This window comes from Neovison vison, chromosome 1 (assembly GCF_020171115.1).
Source record: "Neovison vison isolate M4711 chromosome 1, ASM_NN_V1, whole genome shotgun sequence".
In the NCBI taxonomy this organism is placed as follows: Eukaryota; Metazoa; Chordata; class Mammalia; order Carnivora; family Mustelidae; genus Neogale; species Neogale vison.
Window position 1 is genome coordinate 126,160,807 of NC_058091.1, and position 22,389 is coordinate 126,183,195.

Consider the following 22,389-nt stretch of genomic DNA (forward strand, 5'->3'; position numbering starts at 1 on the left):
GATAGCACTCGCCGCATTGTTGAGGGAAAGCAGGGCAAAGCAAGGAGAAGGGGCATCAGAATTTGCTTGCTCCGGTGGAGGAGGTGACAGGATTGGTGGGAGCGGGCATGGTGAGGAGTGGTGTGATGAGGAATATGCTTGAAGAGAGAGTGCACTTCCTCACCTCCATTTTCCCGGAGATTGGCCCTCTTGAACTGATGTTTTTCTTCCCTCCTTGTTGCTCATCCTTTTGTCTTTTTGCTCTACCTCCTGGGAGATTCCAAAAATTTACTTTCATCCCTTCATTTTTACCATCATCACATTTTAAATCTCCAAGAGCTCACTTTTAATGTTCCCCTTTGATTTGGGGGGAGTAGCCTGTGTTTGCTTACTCATTCATGTGATGACTGCTTATCTTATCTCCCTAAGGATATTAAATTTCTTTTTAATTTTCTCCCTATATACTCTCTTCCATGTTATTTTCTGTTTGTTTTAGTCTCTTTCAGACTAAAAGCTCTGAGCTCTTGGTGGGAGTGGACTTCGATCCTTACTGAGCTATTTGTTGGTTAGGCTATTAGGCTGGTTAGGGCCCCAGAGAAACTCTTCTCCCGCTGAGTAGGTTGAGATTGGCTCCCTGTATTCTGGTAGTCATCATACAGCAATCAGTATGTCTATGTCCCCTTGATCTCTGAATATGAATTAGTAGCCAGCAATTACCCCCCCCGCCAACTCTCTTTGGGTCTAGTTCAGAGATTCCCCAATCACCTGGAATAAGAGAGCATACCTGCCACTGCCCAAGCTTTTGAGACATCTGCCACATGGATCAGGTGGGTTCTTGCCTTTCCCCACCAGGATCTCTCAAGTCAGTTACCATTTGCCCGTTGTCTTCACAACCTCCAACACTGTGTTGCCATTATCACTTGTTCTCTATCATTTTAACAGCTGATGACTTTTAAAGATTACCGTAGTTTTTGGAGGGAGTGGGGGTCCTTGAGAAAAAAATTAAATGTAGGTTCAATCCATCATCTTTATGAATATTTGGATATTTAATTTAATAAAACTATTTACAGTTTACAACCACAGGAAGCAATTCCAACCCAAGACCTGAGGAGGCAAGGGGAGAGAGCTCAGGGGAAACGCTAGGACTGCCTTCTGACCAGGATGGTGGCTGTACGTAGAAGCAGAAGAGTTCGGCAGCTACAGTACCTCTTGGCAGAAATAGGGGAGCAAAATACGTGAAAGGGAAATGAATAGCTTAACCCCTCTCCTACCCTCTGATCTCTTGGTGGTGCCTCCCATTGGCCGAACCTATGGAAGTTTTCCTGGTTAAGATGCAACGCAAGACGGTGGAGAATCGATTTAAAGGAATAAGTGATGAACACTTAGAACGGCCAGATCTCTGAAATAAGAGATAACTTCTGTATTTGAAAAGAGAATTCTGCATGATTTTATATATATGCCTTGAGAACCAGAAAGAATAGTTTGAAAAATTAACAATGGAGTCTAGGAAAATGGTTCAATGTTAACAGTACATGAAAATTAGTAGATTCTGGACAACTAACTGTAGTCAGAAAAGATACTAAGAAAAATATCCCATTCTCAGTAACAGCCTTAGTCTCTGAGGAACAGGGCCATACTATTGAGATTGAGAAAAGCTGAACAATAGGAGAGGCAACATAATTTTATTATAAATATGACTTATAAACACTAATTAAACTTGTTTTCATATTCCCATCATGGTTGGCATTTAGAATGTGATCACTACAAATTTGTTGAATGATAAATGAGTGAATAAAAAAACTTTCACCTAACTATTTATGTATGTGTCTTCAACTAGAGGTCTGTCCATGATACTTCTGTCCACCAGGAGTCAGGCTTCAGCTGTGACAGATGAGCCCATGTTTCAGTACTTCCTCCCAGCTCCCCTGGGACTGGGAAGGGTGCGCTCACTGTTTAATAGCTTCATACACTAATAAACGGGTTTTAAAAGAACTTATTTGTCTGATTATAAAAGTAGCCAGGGATCATTGCAAAAAAGATACAGGAGGAGAGACAACAATAGCAAACAAACAAAAAAACATACACCGGCACAGAGAGAAAATTGTAAAAATCGACTTTAATCTTTGTTCAGGGATAATTGATGTTAACATTTTAGTAGACGCCCTCTGGGTATTTTCCAGTGTGTATGTGTGTGTGTGTTTGCGCACATGTGTGAGAACTGGGAACATACGCCATCTGCTCTACAGCTTGCTTTTTCTCACCTCACCATATGATTTTTCACATCCCGAAATTAGTCTCTTAGCATCTAACTTTTCATGGCTGCCCACAGAGCCCCCCGGGGCCACACATGCCTTGTGCCGCACGACACCAGCTGTACCATCCACACAGGCTGTGACACAGTGGGCACCTCAGAATGGGGATCTAACAACCACCAGAGAAACCTATTTTCTGGGCCTCGAGCCACTTCCTTGGTGTCCCTTGCCAGCCCTGGCCTCTCTGTCCCGGGGCCTTCCCTGGACCTCAGCACGTTCCTTCCCCTGTGCCCCGGGCTGTGCGGTCCAGTGAGGAGGGAAGGAAGGAGGGCAACCATCTGATCCCGTGCCCTCAGCCCCTCCTGCCTAGTGCTTGCAATCCTGCCGCGCTGTTTCTCTGCTCTCGGTGTGAAAACAAGTCCATGGCCTGAGCCCGACCTCCTCCCCAGCTCCACTTCCCCCACACTCCTGCCCCAGTGACCCCCACCCCAGGTTCTTTCTGCGCTTCCACCAGCAACACAGGGTGAAGAGCGTGGCCCAGAGTCCTGTCTGCTTGGGTTCGAATTCTATCCGAGGCCACTTCTCCACTCTGTGACCTGGGTTTTCATCCTTTTCACTTTTCTCCTCTATAAAATAGGGATGCAAATATTACCTAATTAGGACGGGGACCACCTGATTTAAACAACATATTGCTGAGAGCAATGGTGAGTGTCACAAAGAGCTAGATAGGAGCGTCACACATTCTGATCTCAGCTGATACATCGCTGTCTTTGGAAGGCCCTTAGATCCCGCAGGTGAGTGAAGTCTAGGAGACGCTCCCACTGCCCGGGAACTTTCACCTGTCGCTCTGTGGGCACTTGTGCTTTTCTGGGGCTGCCACGGGCCGGCGGGACCTTGCTCTGTTCCTCTGGGCGTGCAACGTGAGCGACTGGGGCCCAGGCCACTGGCATCCTCTTTCATTTCCTTCCCTGAGGGGCCCGCACTCAGCTAGGGAGACTAGCCCAGGGGCAGTGCAGGGTTGCAGTCTTCCAAGGACACTTGATACTTATTTTTGGCTGGTGTCAATAATTGCAAACATGTGTACTGACTGCTATGTGTTGGACACTATTCCAAGTGCTTTACGTTTACGATCTCAATTTCCAAAATAACTATCTGAACTATTATTGTTATTGCATCTATTTTAAATATAGAAGGGGACATTGTGCCGGGGGAGGGGGGGGCTGCTGAGTAGCTCAGTCAGTTAAGCATCTGCCTTCATTTCAAGTCATGATGCCACGCTCCTGGGATTGAGCCCCGCATCAGGCTCCCTGCTCAGCGGGGAGTCTGCTCCCCCTGATTCTCCTCCTTCTCATGCTGCCTCTCCCTCACAAATAAAAATAAAATCAGAAAGGAAGGGAAGCGAAGAGAGGGAAGGAAGGAAGGAAGGAAGGAAGGAAGGAAGGAAGGAAGGAAGGAAAAGAGGACTTTTGGGTGGTTAAGTGACGGTCCCAGAGTGACAGATCTAGGCTAGGAACCCATGTGGTCTGGCCAGCTTCTTGACTCTTGTGTGCCTCAGAAGAGCCATTTGCTATTCTTGTTTAAACCCTAGAATTTCTAATTCCGTCCGTCTGCGATGAGCCCTAAGAATTTGTTTCTAATGAGTTCCCCAGCGATGCTGTCGCCGCTGGTCACCTCACCATGCCACATTCCCAGCCATCAATACTCTAGAAAGAGGGTTTTCAATGGCAAACACACTTTTTTCAGACTGAGGGTAAAATTGCCATGTTTGTTTTCCCCCCACCTATACCCATTTATCTTGACTTTGTTGCTCTAGTCAGTGCCTTACGAAGCCACGAGGCCTGTCCAAAGTCCCCATGCCAGCTGGGAACGCCTCCCTTCCCACTTTTCCCTCAGCTCCTTCATATAGCGGGCGTGGCTGGGTTAAGTCCTCCACACTTGCAATCGGCACGTGAGTGGGGAAACAGGGCTGCTGAGCGTCCTGCCAACCTGGCAGGCCCAGGGGCAGGGCAGCTGAAATCCAGAGGAAAGGGCCTCCATTTCCGATTCTCAGGTTCTCAGGGAGGTGCCACATGGGCTGGGGAGACTCTTGAGGGAAGATGGATTTGGGAGCAAGATGATTGCTGAGTTTCTTGCCTATCTTGATAAACTTTGAGCGTCTACTGAAAACACGGTTTTTCCGTGACTTGGCTCCTTCCCGAGGAACGAGATGTATGGACTTGATCTTGTAGCCAGGAGGTTCCCTACTCAGCCGGGCACCTCCTCACTATTACAACGAGCTGAATCAGGTATTGTGATAAGAGAGTCTCTCGCTGGGCCAAGAGCATGGAGATGGTCAGAACTGAGCACGGATATAGGAAGTGAGCACAGGCGGAAGGGGCCTTGTGCCTCAGATGGGGTTGTGCCCCGGTTAAAAGCAGCTCTGAGGAGACCAGCATCCATGGGGCCATCTGCTTGGGCAACCTGCAAAGTCACAGGGCTGGTGTTGCTTTACTGTGAGTGGAAGTTATGTAAGCGGCAGCCTACGATCACACAGTTATTTTCCAAAGCGGCTAGCCTTTGAGTTGGAATCGTAGATCTCTTCCATTAATTTTTTTGAAATCTTGCCCCAAGAGCCATCAAAAGCATGAAGTCCTCGCTAAACCAACCAGTGAGAATCCACTGCTCTTCCCTCTGCTTACCTCACACCCGCCCGCCAGCGCTGCCTACAGTCTGTCTTCTGGGTGGTGGCCGAAAGCCTGCTGAGGGCAGTCAGACCACTAGTCGTGTTGGCCTCACAACATCTGGCCGGCTCCTAGCAGGCTTTGCCAAGCATCTGTCTCATTGACTTTCTTGCTAGAGAAGATGGTGATATCCAAGAGGAGGCGTCTTCCCGTCACCGAGGGTGCGGGTATGAACTTGCCCTAGCTCAGGGCAATGCATCTGGCTTTCTGGGCTTCTGTAAATGCCTGGGAGGGATGGTGTCCTTTAGGATAAGGTATGAATTTTCCATTTCTGCACTAAAAACAGAGTCCATGTCCCTTTTGCAATATCTTTATTGAAGGAATAACCTGATTGCAAAGTAAGTGTTCTGTGATGTCTTAGTGGGGCAGAATAAAACTATACAATTAACACAATTGAGGCGGTAATTCATAAAACACATTTGGACGACTTCTGGAATCACAGAATATCAATCAGCCTCTCTAAACCTCTGTCTCCTTATCTCTTGAAGGAGGGTAGGTTAAAATAATCTCTAAAAACTCAGGCAGTTTGCAGATACATGCTTGTTATACACATCATAAAACCACTTAAAGGAAAGTCCCTCTTTTGCTGATGAGTCACTCAAAGTGTACATTTTAGATCTTTCTAGAATTCTTCAATGGCAGGCAAATGATTTGGAGACAAAGCCATTGTCCAGTCTCTGGCAAGTCACATGCATTCTTTGGGCCTCTGTTTTCTCAGCTTTAGAGTGAGCATAACAGAGGCTGCTGTGCTCTTTTTGACGTTGTACAATTCTTACAAAAGACATTAAGACAACACAGTTCATAAGGGTACTTTTTAACTGTCAATAAAGTCTAAAATTGAGGGACTTTTTTTTTTGTCCACTTACAGATGAAAGTGTTAAGAAATATTAGCAAGTTTCAGAGATCTATTGCCATGAGAGAGTTTTTTCATCAGCATTCTTAATACACAGGAATGGAAGGAACTCCAGAAAACTGATAAATATGCTCCCACTCCCAACTCCTGGGCTCCTTGTCAGTCACCCTGCGGTCTCAACCACTTCCTCTCCCCTAACGGTCCTGAGCAGCCACAGATAGGAATGAATTTCTGTTCTTCTTTGTCCTTGTCTCCCTTGGCAACATGAGTGGAATCTCTGCTTGCCCATCTGCCTCCACCTTCCCTTTCCCAGAATCAGAACCTGGTGATGGTGTGGAACTCAGGAAGATGAGACCTGAGCATCGTATCAGGAACCTCTCTTCTAGTTTCTCTTGTCCTACGAGTGTCCCAACTGCACAGGAGGCAGACAGCTGTTGTTGCAACATTTGATGTTTAGGAAATCTTTACCAACATTTTCCCAAGTCATGCTTGAACTGGGAGTGCCATCTGACTCTGGGGTGGATAACGAGTCTTGTAGGATTCTGCGGGACAACGAGCATTGTCTTCTTAGTCAGCGCTACTCAAAGTGGGGTTCCCTGAACTAGCAGCAGCCCCACAAACATGCGAGAAATTTAGGGTGTGAGCAGAAAGGCTAAGGTCCAGGAGTCTGTGTTTTAACAAAATCTCAACTAATTTTTGTGCCCGCTAAATTTTAAGAAACAATGTTCTGAGTTATTCTCAGAGACTTTGGTCCCATAATACTAGAGAAAGGGACTGTGACTTAGGAACAGTCAGGTAATATCAAATAGCCAATCAGGTTCTCCAAATTCTTCTCTAATTTCTCAGGAACCTCCAGAGGACTTCCCTTTTCAGTCTACCTAGAACCCAGAGATCTTGCTCATTTTCCCACAGTTCTGGAAAGCATGCAGGGCTGCCCTGGAAGCCCTCAGGGCAGGGAGAAGGAGAGGACAGATGGCTCCACCGCCAACCCACACCCACCCCCAATCACCAGCCGGAAACCTGGCAGATCCTCTCTCGTCTCATCCCTCCTTTTCCACAACCTCAAATCTCTTCCAGGAAGGGTATGTCTGGGCCACACCAAGGCTGGGTGTCCCTCAACAGAAAGAACCTCACTCAGATGTTGGTATGTCTAGAGCTCACCCTATTACTTACTGCGGCCCACCCATTCCTTCTAGATTTGGGGGCAAGACACCCAGCAGACCCAGGCAGAGGAAAGAACCATATGGGACAGCGCCCGTGCTGGCCCCATGAGTCTGGCATGGGGCTGGCTGTGTCTGCAGGACGGAGCACCAGAGGGAGCCCAGCTGGAGCCATTAGTGGTATCTGTGAATTGAGAAAATGTCCCTGTGAGGAGAAAAAAGGAGGTGAGAGGAGGCAGGCCAGGTGTGACTCTCGGGCCCTAAGGCCCAGAAGCTCAACACTCAACCCAGTCCGGCAACTTTGCAGACATGGTTTAACCTGGCCCCCTTCATCCACAAGCGCATTCTCTAGGTCACAGAAGCCCCCCGAAGCTCCCTATGCTGGTGAGGGTGGGAGAGAAGGGATTGGCCCCCAGTGACGGAGTGAGCCAAAACACGTCCCTGGAACCGCACGTTGGGACCAAGAATGAATGTGTCCTTAGTTCTTCCCGTCCGTCCTCTGCCCTCCCCACCCCAAGCAGCCAGCAGGGAAGTTCCCACAAGCAGCACCCTCCATGGCTCGGTCCCTAGTGCCCAGCGCCCCTGGAGGCCTCCAGGGGACAATCTATACCCGAGGGAGCAGGGAGGGTTCACTCAGATTTACACAAAGAAGCCATCCACTTGAACCCACGGCACACATTCCAGTCATCACTCAATTTTATCAAAGGCAAGATGTCTTCTTCTGATCCTTCCCGTGTTGCTGCAGGCAATTCTGGGAGAAGTGGAGGGACCTGTGTTTCCTTTAAAATCAGATTCCAGGGGCAGCTGGGTGGCTCAGTCGGTTAAGTGGCCAGCTCTTGATTTCTGCTCATGTCATGGTCTCAGGGTCCTGGGATCAAGCCCCGGGTTGGGCTCTGTGCTCAGCAGGGAGCCTGCTTCAGGATTCTCTCTTTCTCTCTCTTTCTTTCTCTCTCTCCATTCTCTCTCTCTCTTTTTCTCTCTCTCTTTCTCTCCATTCTCTCTCTCTCTCCCAAAAGTAAATAAATAAATCTTTAAAAAAAATCAGATTCCACTGTGGTTTCAAGCGGATGCGTCTCACTTTCTTCAAAGGAACCCCTCCTCTGCATCTAAATTTGTTTAAATATCCTCATTCAGCTTTTCAGCATCAGAAAGATACTTTTAAATAGATATTTGTAAATCTGTAAGGATACACTTGTGAGATAGTGCGTAAGTAAATAATATTTTGAACATAAAATTCCTGTAAAATCCTGGATTGGCTTTTAATCCTTGAGTGTAAAGAGTTACAGTATGGATAGTTACCGCCTGATTTCCAACCCTGTGCCCCCTCTCCCTAGCGGTGCCCAGAAGACACTGGCAGAGGTTTCCTTGGGCAGTGACAGTGGACACCTAGAATCTTGTGTGTACAGACCAGCCATTGCTTTCTTTGGAGACATTCTGCTCCTCTGCCTGGAGCGTGTGTCATGAAGAGAGGTTACGGCTTCCACACCCGCCCCGGCCCAGGAGCCAAGCTCCGTGCACTTGGCTTCACTGGGTGCCTGACTTTCAGGGCCTGACCGCCAGGCCCCGGTTCTGCCCAGAGACCAGAGAGGTGAGTCCCCATTCTTCCTCGGCCATGACACTCAGAGATGTGAAAATGGGCTTCCTGCTTTGTGAAGAAATTCTGTATGAGGAAATCAGAATGACACATGAAAAGACAGGAAAAGGGACAAGCCCAGAGCCTTGGAAGCCCCGTTGGGTATGTTCCTGAGGGCAGCCACACCTCTGCCATTTCTGGGGTTGAAACTGCCAGTAATCCCCACTTTCTCTCCTCTTCATCCGGTTCAGGTTGCGCTTCTATAACCTGGTGATTCACGGACACCTTGGGCTCAAGAGCTGGGCAGTGGAGGAGGTACTGAGGAGTGGAGGCCTTACTCAGCTGTGACTCAGTCGCTGTCAGAAGGCAGTGGGTGACGGATAGGTCGAGGGCGGCTCTCGAAATCTCACACCCATTTTTATTGGTAACTTGCTATTTTGGATTTCCTATTGAAAAAGCTCCAACTTTATTTTGAAATGGAGGCAAAGTGTCTTCAAGAACTACCAAACTCTGGTAGGAACATCCTTGGCCTTTATAATTCTTTGAGTTCAAAAGCAGCCAAGGTTGTCTGCTACTCCCCTCTTACACCTGTCCGTCTTCGCCCCAGACCTGTCCATCTGTCCCTACCCTATGCCCTGTTACCACAGTTGTTTGCTGAGAGGTGCAGAGGGGTGGTGAGGAGAGCCTGGGGTTTGGAGTCAAGCTTGGTTCGAATCCTGGCTCATTAGACCTACACTCTGGACCTTGGTCTCTTCACTCGTATAAATGAGCTAATGACACACTTACTTCTATGACCAGAGAGAAGTCAAAATTATGACTAGAACATGCCTGGCATATAGAAGGTGTTTCGTTATCAATCTTGAAAAACCCTTATGTAACACGCTTTCTGAAAGTAAAGATTTTTTTTTTTTCTGCTCCTGGGTATTTTCAAAGGTGGCCAGTATTGTTTCCATGTGCTGGGACCTGTCCAGATATGATTTTCCCTTTGACCTGTGAAGCCAGGTGTGCCCAACATCCCCTCTGTGATTTACTTCTGGGGATCCTTTTCCTTGTGTTGTTAGAACATATAAATCAAGCTGCATTTCAGTCTCTGTTTCAGCCCTAAGAAGAGATCACTTATAAGAACGCCGGGGGAGGGGGGGGCTCAGTCATTAAGCATCTGCCTTCAGCTCTAGTCATGATCTCAGGGTCCTGGGTTCGAGCCCTGTGTCAGGTTCCCTGCTCAGCGGAAAGCCTGCTTCTTCCTCTACCCCTCCTCCCTCCTGCCCCTTTGTGCTCTCTCTCTCTCTCTCAAATAAATAAAATATCTTTTTAAAAAAGGATAGATCACTTATCGATAATTGATGCTGTCTCACATAGCATCATAAGACCGTAAAGGAACTTCTGAGTCATTTAACACAGGTCCTACTGCCCATGTGACAGACATTTGACTGTGGTAGAAAAAGAAAAGATCAAAATCAGTAATTTTGATGGATCATTTGTTCAATCATAACTGTCCCATTAACATACCTAGTAAACACCAGTCCCTAATTAGTCATCCTGATGATACTTGTGCCTGCAAACAAAATAGAGCACATTAAAAAAAAAAAATAAGATCAGGCTATCGTTATGGAAAATTTTACTTGAGAAACATACTATTACTCTTGAAACATTCTCCTTTCAGTATGTGCTTAACAGGCCAAGTTAACCCCAGCAAGGCTCTGTGCACTTAGACAAATGCCCATGACATCATTCCATTTCTCCAGTTTCTGTGCATGTTCCAGGTTTGCTGGAGAACGGTCTAGACAGTTTTCCTCTGAACTGAACATAAAAGGAAGAAGTGGGAGCTCAGCATATCATTTCAGAAGCTCCACCCAGCAGCAGCGTACCATCTCCTTTTAAATCCCTGTCTGGTCACTGGACACGGGCACCTGATTGTATGCATTCATTCCCTCACTCATTCACTCATTCATTTCCTCCCTCACTGATTTAACAAAGGTTGGATGTTGGGAATATAAAAGTCAGTGAGAGAACTCCAAAGCTAACCTGGCAGAATAAATACACACGCAATTGAATTACTTTCACATATCACTGTAAAAGAGTCGATACTTTGTGTCTGATAGTCAGTTTGTTAGTAACAGGCAAGTTGGGTTGGATTTGATCTCCTGGATGTCTCTCTGTCTGAACTGATCTTTCTCTTCTTCACACTCCAACAGGGATGTACAGCATCTTTGGTGTGATAGTGCTTCCTGGGTTCTGTTTTATGTATTAGCCAAATTACTATGATCTGAAGAAGATATAAAGAAATAAGCAGGAAATGGGTCTTTGCTCTCAAGGCGTTTATAGTCTATTAGCAGGTTTCAGACGGGGCACTAGCAATCTTTCCAAGATATACCTGGTAAGTGTTTAAAGGAGATCCACACAAAGAGCAACAGAGAAGATGTGAACAAGAACACGGCATCACCAGGGAAGGATTCAGGTGGCAGAGGGAGTGGTGACAGGTGACTTGCAGGTGTATTTCAGCAGGTACATAGAGTAAAAATCAGCATTCCAGAAAGAGAAAGGGGCACTCACAGTTCTGCTTCCGGGATTCTCAACCTCGGCATTATTGACGTTTGGGGTCAGACAACTCTTTGTTGCCGGGGGGCTGTCCTGTGCAGACTGGGACGTTTGGCAGCCTCACTGGCCTCCCGCTACTCCATTCCAGTAACACCTCCCCCGAGTCATGACAAGCAAGAATGTGTCCAGATATTGCCACATATCCCTGGGGACGGGGAGCAAAATCATCTCTGTTGAGAACACTGATACATAAATTCTATACCGCGCAGATGCACACGTCCATACATACATTTACAGTTTTTATCCTGTGCTGCTATTTGAACTGAGTCACATCCTTTGACTTGTCTGAAAGTGGGAATGAAGGTAATAATGTTTGCATTAAAAGATTATTGTAGGAATGAAAGAATGTATGTCAAGTCTTTGGCACATAGTTATTACTGTTCCTTAAGTCAGTTGGTCATGGGATTTTAGAGCAGAAGTTGGTAGGTTCTTAGCTGATTATTATTTTTTTTTATCTTTTAACATCAAAGAATGGGTTGGTTGGAGGGTACTAAACAGGGAGAACTCTGAAGGTGTAACTGTAGAGCAGGCAAAATATAATAAGGGCCTGGCCATAGGTGGTGTTGCTGGGAGTGGGAAGAAGGAATGGCTGTAGGAGAGAGGCTTTAAACAACTTTATTGAGTTATATTCACATACAATAAATGGCACTTATATAAAGGGTATAATTTGCTGAGTTTGACACACATAGACATCTGGGAAATCACCATCACAATCAAGATAGTGAATGTATCCCTTAGCCTCCCAAATGTCCTCCTTCTTTCTGTAATCTCTCTCTCTTCCTACCCCTAGTCCTGTCCCCAGGCAACCACCGATCTGCTTTCTGTCACTTTTGATCAGTTTACAATTACTAAAATGTTATAGAAACAGACTCATGCAGAGTGTGCTTTGATTCTCATCTGGCTTCTTTCATTCAACAGAGTCATTTTGAGACTCATGCACATTACAGAATGTATCGATAATTTGATACTTTTTTGCTGAGTAGTATTCTGTTATATGGATATGCCACAACTTGTACGTTCATCTGTTTGTTGATTGACATTTGGGCTGTTTTCAGGTTTTGATTATTACAGATAAAACTGCAATGGACTTTTGCATATACTCTTTGTGTGGACATGTGCTTTCTTTTCTGGTAAATACCTAGAAGTGGAAAGGCTGGGTCCTATGTTAGGTACATATTTAACCTTTTGAGAAATTGTTTTCCAGAATGGTGTGATGCTTATGTCACCATCAGTAGTGTATACTTAGTATGATGAATCTTTTTCACTTAACCAATCTACTGCATCTATGTCTCATTGTGGTTTAAATCTGCATTTCCCTAATGACTAATGACATTGAACATCTTTTCGTGTGCTTTTTGGCATCACATATCTTCTTGGCACAGTATCTATATAAATCTTTTATTTTAAAAAATTGAATTTTTGACTTGTTATTATGTGCCAAGTATTCCTTATATATTCTAGATTATGTCTTTTGTCAAATATGTATCTTACAAATATTTTCTCCTGGTCTGTGGCTTGCTTTTGAAAACCAAGTATTTTTCTGCTTTGTTTTGTTTTGGTAAGATCCAGTATATTAATTTTTTCTTTTATAATTTGATCTTTTTATGTATTTTTAAAGATACTTTACCAAACTCAATGTCATACAATATCACTAAGATTTGCTCCTATGTCTTAGTCTAGATGTTTTTTGTTTTGTTTTGTTTTGTTTGTTTGTTTGTTTTAAGCTCTTACATCCAGGTCTGTGTTTCTGTTTGTAATTAAATTTTGCATATTAAAATTACATAGGAGAGGAGTGACATTAGCATCTTAGCAGCACAAGCCAACATTCATTTTGTCCCCCTCTCAACAACAAAAAATCAGCATCTATTCACAAACAAAAGTGGTTTTGTTGGAGCTTTGGGATCCAGGACCATACTCAAGGGACCAGGAAAAGTTCCACCCATCTGTTAGTTAAGTAATAGGCAGCAAGACCTTGGTCCCTACTGCAGACCCTCAAATGACCCATGAACCACCTCCATCCCTTCTTGGCCATGGCCCAGGAGCCCTTGGAAAACACTGTCTTAGACCAACAGCCTACAGACGAGACTGGAAGTTTTCACTGCTGGGTTCTACCAAATATTTAAAGAATTAAAGCAAATTCTTCTGAAACTCTTCCCAAAAACTTGAAGAAGAGGAGATGCTCCCAAACTCATTTTAATGAGCAAGCATTACCCTAATACCATGGCCTGATAAAAACACTATAAGAAAGGAGACCTACAGGGGTGCCTGGGTTGCTCAGTCAGTTAGTGTCTGCCTTCAGCTCAGGTCATGATCCAGGGTTCTGAGATCAAGCCCAACATGGGCTCTCTGCTCAGTGCCAAGCCTGCTTCTTTCTCTGCCTCTGCTGCTCTGCCTCCATGTGATCTTGCTATTTCCTTCTGTAAATAATTAAATAAAATCTTTTTTTTTTTTAATTATAGAAAAGAGAACTACAGACCAATATCTCTGGTGAACATAGATGTGAATATCCTAACAATATATCAGCAAACCAAATTCAATATCATAGTAAAAGGATCATACACTATGATCAGGTAGATTTTATGTCTGGGATAAAGGAGGGATAACATCAGCAAATCAATAAATATGATATGCCACATTAATAGAATCAAAGGTAAAAATCATGTGATCATCTCAATAGATGCAAAAAAAGGATTTAACAAAATACAGCATCCTTTCATAATAAAGACAGTCAATAAATTGGGTATAGAAGGAACACAACTTCACCTCAACATATTTCAACAACTTCAATATCTTCAACACATTTAGATTTTCAACTAATAAGCACCATGTAGGAAGCCCATAGCTAACACCACTCTTAATGGTGAAAGGTTGAAATATTTTCCTCTAAGATCAGGAACAAGACAAGGGTGTCCACTCTCAGCATCTCGTGTTCAACATATTACTGGAAGTCCTAGACAGAGCAACAAGACAAAAAAAAAGTCATCCAAATCAGAAAAGAAGAAGGAAAATGATCCTTGTCTGGATGTGATATGATCTTATATAAAGAAAACCCTAAAGACTCAACCAAAATACTGTTAGAACTAATCAATGACAACAGTCAAGTTACAGGATAAAAAATCAATATACAGAAACCACCTGCATTTCTATACACTAACAACAGAGTATCTGACGAGGAAATAAAGAAAACAATCCCGCTCACAGTGGCATCAAAAACAATAAAATACTTGGGAATAAATTTAATCAAGGAGGTGAAAGATCTGTACACTGAAAACTACAGGATTTTAATGAAAAAAATGGGAGACACAAACGAGTAGAAAGATATTCATGTTCATGGATCAGAATTTATATAGTTCAATTGGTTGATCATACTAGCCAAGCCATCCATAGATTTAATCATTGGAGCTATCAAAATTCAATATTCCAATGGCATATTTCACAGAAATAGGGGGAAAAAAACAGAAAAAAAATATGTTTGGGACCACAAAAGACCCTGAATTGCCCAAGTAGTCCTGACAAATAAGAACAAATATGGACATATCACACTTCCTGATTTCAAATTATACTACAAAGATGTAATAATCCAAACAGTATGGTACTGACCTATAGACCAATGAAGCAGAATCAAGAGCCCAGAAACAAGCCCTTACATATACAGTCAACTAGTATTTGACAAGAAAGCCAAGAATACTCAATGAAAAAAGGCTAGTCTATTCAATAAATGGTACTGGGAAAACTGGGTAATCAAAGGCAGAACAACGAAATTGGATCCCTAACTTACACCACTCACAAAAATCAACTCAGAATAGAGTTGAACACTTAAACATAAGACCTGAAATCATAAAACTCCTAGAAGAAAACTTAGGGGAAAATCTCCTTGACATTGGCCTCTGCAGAGATTTTCTGGGTATGACACCAAAGCACAAGCAACAAAAGCAAAACTAAATAAGTGGAACTACACAGAAGTAAAAAGCCTGTACAGGAAAAGAAACAACAAAATGGAAAGGCATCCTGGGGAATGAGAGACAATGTTTGAAAAACCATATATCTGATATATCAAAAATATGCGATAATATATTAAAATATTAAGAATATATTAAAATATATTTTAAAAACTCAAGTGGACCCCTGGGTCACTTAATCAGTTAAGCATCTGCCTTTGGCTCAGGTCACGTTTCCAGGGTCCTGGGATCTGGCTCCTCGCTCACCGGGGAGTCTGCTTCTTCTCTTCCTCTGCTGTGCTCTCTCTCTGTCTTTCAATTAAACAAATAAAATCTTTAAAAAAAAATACATAAGCAGTTCAATACCAAACACAATCTAATTTAAAAATGGGTGGGGAAACTGAGTAGACATTTTTTTTAAAGATTTTATTTATTTATTTGACAGTTAGGGATCACAAGTAGGCAGAGAAGGCGGGGGGTAAGCAGGCTCCCTGTTGAGCAGGGAGCCCGATGCGGGGCTCAATCCCAGGACCCTGAGACCATGCCCTGAACCGAAGGCAGAGGCTTTAACCCACTGAGCCACCCAGGTGCCCCTGAGTAGACATTTAAAACACACACACACACACACACACACACAAATGGCCAAATAGGTTCATGAAAAGCTGCTCTGAATCACTTAATCATCAGGGAAATACAATTCAAAACTGGGAGATAATCACCTCACACCTGTTAGAACGGCTGTCATCAAAAAGACAAGAGATAACAAGTGTTAGTAAGGATGTAGAGAAAAAGGAACACTTGCGCACTGTTGGTGAGAATGCAAACTGGTGCAGCCACTCTGGAAAACAGTGTGGAGTTTCCTTATAAAAATTAAAAATAGAACTACCCTATGATCCAGCAATTCCACTTCTTAGTATATATCCAAAGGAAGTGAAAACAGGATCTTGAAGAGATATCTGTATGCTCATGTTTACTTTATTCACAATTGCCAAGATATGGAAACAACCTAAGTGTCAGTCGAAAGACGAATGGATAAAGAAAATGTGAGATATCTTCTATCTGACTATTTACCTATCTATCTAGGAATAATATTCAGCCACGATAAAGAAGAGTTATCCTGCCATTTAAGAGAACACGGATTGAATTTGAGGACATTAGTCTAAGTGAAATAAGTCCGAGAAAGTAAAAAACTTATCAATTTTATGTAGAACCTAAAAAAGCTCAACTCATAGAAACAGAAAGCAGAGAGGTTGTTACCAGGACCTGGGGTTTGGGGGGATGGGAAAAGCTGTTTAAAAGATACACGCTTCCAGTAATAAGATAAATAATTTCTGGGGATCAAATAAATGACTTGGTGATTATAGGTAGTAATTCTATATAATATACTTGAAAATTGCTAAGACTAGGTCTTAATTGTTTTCACCTCAAAAGAGAAATGGTAATTATGTGTTGTGGTGGAGAGGTTAACCAGCTCTCCCGGATAACATATCATTTTACAATATGTGAGTGTGTCAGATCCACACATTGTATACTTTAAATTTAACACAATGTTATGTTCAATTACATCTCAGTAAAGCTGAAAAGTATATATAAGAAAGACAGAAGTGTTGAGATTCATATCTTTGAATATGATTGTCAAATTGTTCCAGCATAATTTGTTGAAGTGATTGTACTTTTCCCATGGAATGCTTTGGCACGTCTGTTGAAAGTCAAGTGATCTTATGTGTGTGTGTGTGTATTTTTGGACTCTATTCTGTTTTCTATATCTGTATAATGTAAACATGATATATGTCATGTAATGTTATTTATATGTATTCGATACATATATATACACATATTATATATGTATATATGTACATTTTTATTTATATCATATATGTACATATATATTTACATATATACATATACATATATGTATATATGTACTTTTTAAATTTATATCATATATACATATATATGACATAAATAGAAATTTTTCTCTTTGATCTCAATACCCCCATTTTCTTGATTATTACTGGGGCTTTATTACATCTTAAAATAAGGTAGTTTAAATTCTCCAACTTTGTACTTCTTTTTCTTTTTCCAATTTATTTATTTTCAGAAAAACATTATTCATTATTTTTTCACCACACCCAGTGCTCCATGCAAGCCATGCCCTCTATAATACCCACCACCTGGTACCCCTACCTCCCACCCACCCCCCGCCACTTCAAACCCCTCAGACTGTTTTTCAGAGTCCATAGTCTCTCATGGTTCACCTCCCCTTCCAATTTACCCAAATTCCCTACTCCTCTCTAATGCCCCTTGTCCTCCATGCTATTTGTTATGCTCCACAAATAAGTGAAACCATATGATAATTGACTCTCTCTGCTTGACTTATTTCACTTCAAAGTTATTTTGGCTATCTTAGGTCCTTTGCATCTCAATATAAATTTTGACTAGCTTTTCAAACAAAGAAGCCTTCTGGGTTTTTATTGGGATTGTATTGAATCAATAAATCAATCTGGGGAGAATTGACATGTTAGCAATATTGAATCTTCTGATCCCCAAGCACAGTAGGTCTCCCAACTGATTTTTGGTTTTCTTTAATTTCTTTGAGCCTTGTTTTGTAGTTTTCAGTATACAGATCTTTCACATATTTTGTCAAATTTATCCATATGTAATTTGTATTAGTTATTGTAAGTGGCATTTTAAATAATTTCTATTTTCAATTGTTCAATGTGCATATATAGAAATGCAATTGATTTTTGTGTATTGCCCTTGTACCCTGAAATTTTGCTATGTATTAGTTCCAAGTAGATTTTGCATACTCCTTAGGATTTTCTACAGAGTTAGTTATATTGTCTGTAAAGACCATTTTAATCTTTAATGTCTAATTTGGAAGCTTTTATTTCTTTTTCTTGCTTTATTTCATAGCTTAAAACCTTTGGTAAAATGTTGAATAGAAGTGATTAAAAACAAGCATCCTTGTCTTATTCTCAATGTTAGGGTAAAAGCATTCACTCTTTCACCATTAAGCATATTAGATGTACTGGTTTTTGTTTTTGTTTTTGTTTTTGTAGATGCCCTTTATCAGGTTGAAGGTTTTCTTCCATTTCTATTTTTCTGAGAGTTGTGTGTTATCATAAAAAGATATTTAATTTTAAATGTTTTTTCTGTATCTGTTGAGATGATCACAAAGTTAGTATTGTTTTTAATCTGATAATATGGTGAATTACATTGTTTCTTTATTATGTATTAATCAATTTTTTTTAATTTGACAGAGATCACAAGTAGGCAGAGAGGCAGGCAGAGAGAAAGGAGGAAGCAGTCTCCCTGCCGAGCAGAGAGCCTGACGTGGGGCTCAATCCCAGGACCCTGAGATGGTGACCTGAGCCGAAGGCAGAGACTTTAACCCACGGAGCCACCCAGATGCCCCGAATTGATCAATTACTCCTTAAGTAAGCATTTTTACTATAAAGAGGACTTAAATGTTCACAGTAACAGAAATGATAGCTTAGTCACGGAATTTCAGGTATTAATCAGAAGATAAGCGAAGTCTTTGGAGCAGAGGAGCTGGAGTCCTCAGGGAACAGCTGTAGACTATCAGCGGTTCTACTTGGCTTCCACCAGCCTGGTTTCAGGTACAGTTGAGTGCTAAGTGTTTTCCAAGTTTGAATTACAACGATTTAAGAATCTTCCTCTGTTCTTACATTAAAAAAGGGAACATGGGACTCCCGGGTGGCTCAGTTGGTTGAGCGGCTGCCTTTAGCTCAGGTCATGATCCCAGTGTCCTGGGATCGAGTCCCACATCAGGCTCCTTGCTCAGCAGGGAGCCTGCTTCTCCCTCTGCCTCTGCCTGCCACTCTGTCTACCTGTGCTCACTCTCTCTGACAAAAAAAAAAAAAAGTTTAAAAAAAAAAGGGGGAACTTGCCTCGTTGCTTTGTGTTCAAAGTACCATGCTCTTCCTGCTCTCCAGGAAAGTCCAGTTCTGACCAAATTCTTTACAACATAGGAACCTGAATCTCGAGTTTTTCACCTTTGCTTTCTGCCCATATAATCGCATGCTCTGCCAAGGCCTCACAGATTGTATTTTTAAAATCCAACAGTAATTTGTCCCATAATACTTCAAATGCAAACCAAAGTTGAGATGCAATTAAAGTACTGAAACACCCAGCCCCTTATCTTATAATAAATTCTGATGATCTATCACTCTATTTCTGCTGCCTGGTAATTCGGGAACATAAAGGGACTTTATTCTGTGTAGGAGGGAAAAAAATAGGGATAGATTTGCTGAAGTTACAGAAACAATGATAAGAGGAGATATGAAATCAACAAGGAAATGGTTGCCAGGCAACATGCTTGGTTGTCAAAGAGATAGAAAGAGATAGAGCATTCTTCAATAATAATCCATGAGCAATCTTCAATAATGGCTCATAAATCTCTCAGCTAGAAAACGTCTATGTCATGAGTGGGTTACAGCAAACACTTTTCCAAAGAACCAAAGCATACAGCTATCCTATTCCATTCCATAACAAGAACCATGCTGTAAATATAAGGCCCTGGGGTGACGCATGTTTGAGGAGTGTAGGGTCCTTGCTAAGTGGAACATTTTGTAGCTTTTTTCTATGGTTGTATCCCCAGCTGTATGTACTATTTTTACTCAGCACAATGAACTGCAGTCCCATGATGCACCCAAATTGTGCCCAATATCTTGTTTTGCAAGCCTGGTAAAGTCTTGGTGGTTTGATCACCAACGTATGGCCTCTGAGTCTCATTTGTAAACACGACTGTGAAGACTGCAGAATGTTAAGGTTTAAAGGAAACTTATAAGACATTGGGACTGCATTTTTCACTTCCCAGGTGAGGAATGTGGCTTCTATGATTGACACATTAATGGCCATCTCCTTTTGCGATTAGAGTCTACCATTCGAAATAGAACCTGGTCTTTAAGCTTGGAGTCTTCCGCAGCTGTGCTCATTCTGTCGTTTTCCTCCATGAAAAGACTCTTTTTTTTTTTAAGATTTTATTTATTTATTTGACAGAGATCACAAGCAGGCAGAGAGGCAGGCAGAGAGAGAGAGGAGGAAGCAGGCTCCCTGCCAAGCAGAGAGCCCGATGCGGGGCTTGATCCCAGGACCCTGGGATCATGACCTGAGCTGAAGGCAGAGGCTTTACCCCGCTGAGCCACCCAGGCGCCCCTGAAAAGACTCTTTGACAAAGAATTCTGCTCTACTCATCCCTGGTCACTGGCCACTGTTACAGCACATTAACACATCATTTCACAGGATTATTAATACATTAACCTGAGCAATGATCTTCAAGACAAGGAGTGAATTATAATGCAATACTGTGGCTAAGAACACACACACTCTGGCACCATACTGTCTAGGTTGAAACTTGGCTCTTTTTGAACCTTGACAACTTAACTCTGTGCTTTGGTTTTGCCATCAGTAAGCCAAGGATATTAGTTATACCTAAATCCATCAGACTGTTGAGAGGATTAAACAAGCTCTAAGCAAACAGGTAAGTTTAGAAAAGTTCCTGTCACACAAGCATTTTGTAGTATGAGAATATTACCTTCTTTTGTTTTAGAGTTGGATATATGTCAGTATCATTGTTGACCATTGCAAAACAAATTCTCCCAGAGTTACAGATTGGAACTAGGAAGGGCTGTGCCCATGGGCAAGGTGCAGGGTTGGGAGAGGTGATGGGAGGAAGGGAAGCACCTTTTCTTTCCTTTCCTTTTCTTTTCTTTTCCTTGGCATTTTTAATTAATACATGAGCCACTTGATTGCTGGGTTGGTGATTCTTAGCAATATAAATTAAGCGATTATCTGGCTTTTCCTCACAGGATTTTCCATGTCAATGTTGATTTTTATTTACTTTTATTTCTTCTAAAGAGTAGCCAGCAAAGAAGTTTACCAAGAATTGTACTCATTGTTGTAACAAAACTGGTTAACTGCTCAGAAAAAAAAAGCTTTCCTGCTTAATGGGTGATAAGTTTGCTTATATTTATAAGGCTTTCTTGACATACAAAAGAAAAGAGCAGTCTAGAGAAAGAAAAATACAAATAGGGTAAGAATTCTTTATTATCACTTGGACACATAAAAACCAAACACAGAGCTTCAATCCTAAGGGATGTTGCTTTCTTCACAAGATAATTTGATCATTCAAAATGGATTTATCAGGGTGCCTGGGTGGCTCAGTTGGTTAAGTGTCTACCTTTGGCTCAGGTCATGATCCCAGGGTCCTGGGATGGAGCTTGGAGTCCTGCCATTGGGCTCCCATTGGAGAGTCTGCTTCTCCCTCCCCCTTTGCCCCTACCCCCTGCTCTTGCTTGCACCCTTTCTCTCTCTCTTTCAAATAAATAAAAAATAAGTAAAAAAAAAAAAAAACCTCATTGATTTTAGCACATGTCATTTATCAAAATATAGACTTTTTAGAGAGTTTTATAAGTTGTATAAAGTCCAATAAAGGTGATCCCTAGTTAGGAAATTTGATGGTTGCAATGATTGAAAAACAACAACAAAACATATTATCTAAAAGAGAACTGAATGGTAATGTGTGGAAAAAACACTCAGTTCCAGGATTAACTGATTCCCCTCCCCCTCTTCCTTTCTGCCCCCTGGGGCAAAGTAAGTCACTTCTTTCTTTGAAAATGCTTAGTCCCTGCCTCTGTCCTGGACCTCTCATGCTTTATTGTGATAATTTGCTTCTGGTACTTGTCTTCCAAAATAGTCACCATCCAAAAGAATGATTTTGTCTCAGTTACCTTTTAATCTTTAGCACCTAAGGCCATGAGAGGCACACACACCTGGCTCATTTTCCACCTGTTGAAGGGCTGTGAGGACAGAGAACTTTCCTTCTGGGCCCTGGTTGGGGAGATTTCCAGTTCCTAGGACTGGAATCCTGTAGAATCCTCGTAGAGCCAACGGCTCCTCAGAAGTCATCCACCCAGCCTCTCCCCCTGACGCCCGGACACACAACTACCTCTCATGGCGCATATCTTAGGGTTACTATGCCCTGGTCATATATGTTGCAAATATTTTCTACAGGTAGAAAAAATTTATGAAATGAAATATGTAAATCTCTCCTTTATGACTCTTGTCATTTGTTTTATGAAGCCCTTTCTCTCTCAAGGATTTTAAATATGTTCTCTGAGGTTTTATCCCAGTACTTTTATTACTTTATCTTCTTAACTTATAGCTTTATTTTTTTCAGTTTCGGTCTTTAATCTACCTGAGATTCCTTCAGGGTATGAAGTGGAGTTATTTTTTTTTCCCCAAAAGTCAGCCGATTGCCCCAACCCCCACTTAGTCTATCCACATTAATT